This window comes from Lonchura striata, chromosome 10, assembly GCF_050655825.1.
Source record: "Lonchura striata isolate lonStrDom1 chromosome 10, ASM5065582v1, whole genome shotgun sequence".
NCBI classification, from domain to species: Eukaryota; Metazoa; Chordata; class Aves; order Passeriformes; family Estrildidae; genus Lonchura; species Lonchura striata.
In genome coordinates, this window is record NC_140712.1 from 15,128,471 (window position 1) to 15,135,128 (window position 6,658).

Genomic DNA, 6,658 nt, shown 5'->3' on the forward strand with positions numbered 1-6,658 from the left:
GCTGGGTGCAGGGGTGGCTCTGCCCTGGCCCCGCTGCTCCCGGACGGGCCCGGTGCCGCCGGCATTCCCGGCGCTCGCTGGCTCCCGTCCGGCCGCTGCCCAGCAGCTCCCGGCTCCTTTTCTGCTGGGCACTGCCCAGCCCCTGTGCCCAGCCTGCAAAGCCGTGCGGGGCTGTTGTGACCCAAGGGCAGCACCCGGCCCTTGGCCTTGTGGAACCTCACACCACTGGCACCGTTCCATGGATCCAGCCTGTCCAGGCCCCTCTGCACAACCTTCCTACCCTGCTGCAGAGCAACACTCCCATCCATCTTGGTGCCATTTGCAAACTGAGGGTGCACTTGATCCCCTCATCCAGGTCCTCAATAAAGATATTAAATTGCCCAGAAAAAATATTTCTTCATAAGCAAAGTTAATAGTCTGGGTTATATTAAAATATGGTTAAAAGCAGTTAATTTCATCTGCTATAAAAATGCCTGATGCATCATTTGAAAAGATGTGAACAGTATGATTAATTCCCTGAAATTCACACTGCATCTTTATTTCCATTACTTGGACTGTAGAACTGTGCTAATCAACTCTCTCTGTAAGCCAGATTTATGTCCATACTGGTGTACCATAATTTCACTTAACATAAAACACTGATTTTCAGCCACTGCACCTTTGTTCAATCTCCTGTCCATCTACATTTGCTGCGGACAGATTATAATTAAAATCTGGAATCATGATGCCTGATCTTTACTTTCTGGGAGAGCTTCTCTCTCCAAGCCATGCCTCTGAAGCCTTCTGTGCACTGGGAGTCTGTGCCTGTTCTGTGGGGGAGATTCCAGGCTGCTGCCCATGCAGCATGAAGGGCCTTGCTGTGGAGCAGTAATAGCCCTAACCTGATATTCACTGCTCCAGGATGCAGATGTCTTTGGATCCCATTGCAAATGCTTCAGCCATTCCATAGCCCTTTCCTTTATTCTCCAAAATTACACAGCGACATCATATGCCCTGTGTTCTGAACCCTTTCCAGCTTTTTGAACTGTCACTCAGTGATGGAACTTCCTGGGGACAGAAGTGGATTTACTGATGGTCCTTCACCATGGAAGGCAGCACAGTGGAATAAACTGAGTGTGATTGTAGTGTTCCAGATTTCAGTTAGGCTGTCAGTCTTATGTAGTGTCTGCACTTTTCATTTGTTCTTGCTTTAAAGCTAATACAAGAGTAAATTTCAATGTAGACATGATGAAGGAGAGGTTCTTTATGCACCTCCAGGGCTTTAGTAAAAATCTTTGTGTTTTAAAACTTAATAAGGTTCAACAATTCAGCATTAAATGACAGAATGAATGGCTCTATTTTCCATGCTGCATATTTTCTATCAGGTAATCCTGCTTCTAAACCCGGGTATCACTGTAGATGCTTCCAAGTGGATATGAATTATTATAATATATTAATATTATTATAATATTAATTATTATGATAAAAAATGGGGGGGGTTTCAGCAAATAGTCCTGGATGAGCATCTTTTTTGCTTGTACAAAATTTAGAGTAATTGCTTATTCTGACAAAAGGAGAAACCAGATAGGTGGCATGCACATCTACCATATCACAGGTCTGAAGATGGTTTTCATACTGCAGTTTACCCAATGGATATATAAATAATTTAATACATAAATTAAAAATCATCTGAAATTGAATGAATGCCTTGGTTTTTGTTGCAGTGCCTTTTCATCTGGGTGTTTCTGCTTGTCTCAGTAGAGGAGTCATTGATAACACATATAAGAAAATGTGTCTTGAACATGAAGGAATTGAGCAACGGCAAAGGCATTCCTGCATAAAAGAGAAGAAAGGATAATAGATATCTAATAATCACTTGCTGGGTGCTGAGAAACAGCATAGGCAGTCAGTTGTGCCCTTCAGTGAGACCAGAAGGGTTTGAGTCATGAGTGAGCAAGGAGTGCTTTGAAATGAAGTCTCAGAGCTATTCACAAGCTTCAAAACAAATAATCTCTCTGCTGATGTGTGACATCGTGCCTCCAAGGTACAGGGGTCCCAGGGGTGCTATTAAATGATAGCAGGATGGAGTGCAGTTTGTCCTGACATGATATTTAGATGCAGAAAACAAGTTTTCAAATTGCTGCCATATCCCTGCGCAGCCTGGTCTGCTGGTTCAGAACAAAGGGGATGTCCAGGTGTTTCAGTTGTTTTTTGCTGAAACTTTGGCTCTGTGAGCAAAGGGCTGTGGCTTAACTCCACTGAATACTTTCTCTTGGTGCCTGCTTTGAATGTTATTTGGGCAAAGTGTCTCATGTTTCCCTTTTTTCCACTTGTTTAACATCTTTAAGACTCTCCTCCAACACTTTCCATGCAAACCTCAGTGGACTCGGCTTTGAAAACCCTGTGAAGCAATGGCAGCTGCCTCTTTAGCAGGCAAGACAACTGAGTTAGGAAAGGCCAGGGAACCCAGAGCCACTAAGCAAAGTAGCTTTGAGGCTTCTAAAGATCTTTGAAATCCTGGATCTTCAAGCTCTGCCTGCGGTTTAACAGTGTTAGGCAAGGGAAGAATCTTCTGGTCTTCTCATGTTCCACTTTTTCCCCTCTTCCAGCTTATCTGCTTCCATTTTTCTTCTTAGGTCATTTGCTAGAAGTCTTTGCTTTTAACTTCCACTGGCTGAACATCTCCCTCAAACACACAGCCATAACACTGGGACTAAACCCTGCCTTCAAACTGACTCTTGCTGCTTATTTACTACAGCTTTTACCACAAGAAAATCTTTTGCTTTCTGACTCAGAATGAGCCTGGAGAAATATCTTATAATGGCTGAAAGCATCCACAGGCAGAAGGAGAACACAAACACAGGTAACTGAAATAGCTTGTGAGCACTGCAATGCTGCTGGGGTAGTGGGAATATGTGTGCAAGGTCTTTGGTACTGTACTCCCACATGCAAAGTGAAGTCAGGAGTGTTCCCAGACACCTCTGCCTTTGAGGTTATGTTAGCAAGCACAAGCAGCTGGGGACACTTGTTGAAATTCGAATCTGCCTTTTCTTGGTTTGCTTGCTCCCCCCGTCGAGTGGCAAGAGTCATTGCTAGAGCTAAAACTCATCTTAGTTCAGCCCATGGTACTTAACAGAAGTCACTTCATCCTTTTATTACACAGGTAGTGAAACCAACAGTAGTGCACCAACACATACAATTTTCAAAAGGAAGTGAGAAAGGTGATTCCTCTTTGAAACAAAAGGAGGAATTTAGCCAGTGTGTAATTATTCAAGTGAGAAGTTGGTCTTGTCTGTATTTAATATTCCAGAGTGGTATTTGATGTAAATCCTTCCCCAGAATTCATTACATTAGCTCTTAGCTCAACCTGAGCATGCTGAGTGCCAAGTTCAGCATGCAGCATGTTTTATCACCAAGGAGAATGACGTCAACCTGGTGATCCTGCAGCTCCCCAGCTTGGGGGAGGAGGTATGGCTTTGTCTTCAGCCTAAAGATGAAATGGAATATGTTTGATAAGATTTTCTTGGTATTTGCAGTGTAAAATGTGTGAAGAATATTGCTTTTTACCTCCAGAAAGAACTGTCCCTTTTTGCCTAAAAAAAAAAAAAATAAACCAAAATAAAACAAACCCTCAAAATTTACTTTGCTTGTAATATTATTCTACACAGAAAATAAAATTTTTCCTTTACAGATCCCTAAGCTTTACAAGAAGACCCTCAAAGCCCTTTCACAGGTGGGTGAAATGAGCTGCAGGGAAGCACAGGGATTTGTGGGCATCCATGCTGCAGCAAACCCTGGCCTAGTCCTGGGACAATCTGGCTGCTGCTGGGGGCTCTGGTGAGGATCCTGCCAAAAAATGGGAAGAGAAATGTAGAAAGCAGGTGCTTTCATAAAGGTTTGTCTCTGGTGTTTTTCAGAGATACTGGTCAGAGCTCCTGAGATGCCAGAGCTTCATCCTCCCACCCCACTGTGTCAGGCTTGGTGAGACTCCCGGGAGAGCCGAATGCCATCAGCTCTGTGTCGCAGCACTGTCCCCAGGCTGGGGACACACTGTTTCACACTCTGCTTACTGTAGGTAAGGCTCTGCAAGGACACAGCGTGCCTGTGAGAGCTCAGGAGTGCTCAGGAGCAGCTGAGATGCCCAGCCACCCCTCTGGGACTGGGCTGAGAACCGTGTGCGTAACATCAGGCACGGCTTTTGGGGTTAAAGAGGAAGAAAGTCTGCAATTGTTCGTATACAGACAGTGCTCAGGACATTGTGAGAGCAGAGTGAAGTACTCCTCACCTGACAATCAAGCCCTAAAAACGAGCAGCCTCTCCCAGCCCCTCAAAATGCACGCTGGCAGACTCAGTGCCAATGTGCCAGATCTCTGACAAGGCAAGGTCAGAAAGCACAAAGTTTTAGCTGCTCTGTCATGCCAGGAACAAAAAAAAAAAGAGCTAAAACACCAACCTACCATCCAACCAAAACCACACAAAAGCCCCAACAACAACAAAACAAACAACCCAAAGCCTTGTTTTAAAATAAGCTGTTCTAAATAAACAAGTGATCTTTGAACCACAGCAAAGTACGTATGTAACAATGTTTGTTAAGTAAATATCAGTGGCATGTTTAAGTCTGGGTCAGTAGGTATTAGCAAAGTGATATTTGTGTTGCTTTTGTTGTAACAAGAATGTTTGTAGAAGGTGGTCTGAAAAAAGGGGCTTTGGATTTGGGATTTTATTTCTTCCATCTGCTTACCAGTAGCCCCACTTTGGGACTTAAAAATCCTTCCTAATGCATTGAATTTGGTGAAGCTATATTTACTTCCATTGGCTTAGCTCTGTTCATAATCTGCCTCATGAGTATTACTTCTTACCCATGGATCCACTTCTTAGATAATTTTGTCTTTCTGAAGGAAATCTGTCCTAAGACTGGTTGCAAATATATGGTCACATTATTATAGCGTGTCTCTGAAATGCCACAGTCCTACTTCCACATTTTCTGATCAGATGCACCCTGAGCTTAGACTTTCTTCTTAGACTTTCTTCTTGTGCTGCAAGCAGAGAGAGCCAGAGAGCCCCACACAGGCTCTCACTGCTATGCCACTGTGCTGACCCACTGATGAGATATTTGCAATGTGCAAACTCCACAGGGACTGAGACAGCACAGCCCAAAAGCCAATGGCTGTTTTTCCTTTTGCAGCAAAACAAAAACAAAACAAAACCACAAAAAACACCACCAACAAAAAAACCCACCAAACAAACAAAACCAAACCACCATCCGTTTCTAATTTAAACAGCTGTTTATATAGTTGTTTATATTTTTATCTATTCTTTGACCTTTTGGTTGATTTGAACTCAATGTTCAGGTAAAAGTTTAGATATGAACTCTAGTGCCCAGAAAAATGCAAAGCAAGAGAACAGGTTGTAACAATGATGGTGCTGAATTTGAAATTTTCCACCAGAAACAAAGGAATTTTTTTCTGTTGGACAGGCTGTGTGGAAGTCGAACTGATTCTTAAGTGCCTTTTCCTGTATGTCAATATAAGCCACCTCTTGGGGCATGCTTAGAAATTTTCAGCTTAATAAATCCTCGCTGTAAACTACATGCTTCCATGTATGGGAGGCAAAATATTTACTTAATCAAGCATTTTATTACACAGACGATGAAATGTATCTGACTCTCACTGCACAGGCACAATAATACCTAGTTCCATTACAGCAGCCTGGCTGCAGCTTTCACCTCAGCACAGGGGCACGAGGCAGGAGGTGTGGGAGTGGCCCCAAGCATCACCTGATGATTTGCTTTCTAGTATCAGAGAGGGAATGTAAAGGAATTTTGTTTAGAGATTGAGAGAAAACTTGAGCATATTCAACTGGCTGCAAAATACCTCCAAGGCAAGGGAGTTAACGTGCTACTGTTGGGCTGGGCGTGCAGGTGATTTGGGAGCTGCGAACACCCCCCTCAGGGCGAGAAATGGCAGCTTTGTCCGGCCCCAGTCCTGCTGGTGGAGACCCAGGAGCCGCCGAGAGCTGCTGGCTCTCCCTCAGCCTTGCCAGGGCTGTGCTAGCAGCGGGTGTTATTCTCCTGCTTCAGTCTGCAGAATCAAGCACGTGTTATGGGAAGGAATGGAGGGGGACACGCACAGCAGGTGCTGCAGGGGATAGTGGCTGCTGGAGGCAGCAATTCAGCTGTGTGTGGATGGAGCCATCACTGGGGAAGCCGCTCCATGGCCCAGCCGAGGGCAGGCAGGGCTCGAGCGAGTGCCGAGCGTGGTGAGCCCGGCTTGGTCCGCAATGTCTCGGGAAAAGCCTGCGTTGGCGAGGCCGGGGCTGCGGGAACAGAGCGCCCACCCCGGGGCGGAGCCGCGAGCGGTCCCTCCCCGTCCCTGGCGCTGTCCCGGCGCAGGAAGGCAGCAGTGCCCGCCCTCTGCCCGCCCTCAGTCCGGGCGCACCGAGCCGCGGGAAATGGCGGCGCCGCGAGGGGAGGCGGGGGAGCTCATGGCGGCGGGGCCGGCCCCGCTCCTCCCGCGGCCGGAGGTGCCCGGGGCGGCCGGCCTGCAGCGGGAGCGCGGCGGAGCTCGGCACGGCCTCCCTCGCACACGGAGAGGCCCCGTCGCCGTGCGGCCGGAGCGCTCCCGTGCCGTGGCGACGAGGCCCGGCCTGCCCGGGGCTGGGCCCGGCAGCTGCCGCGCGG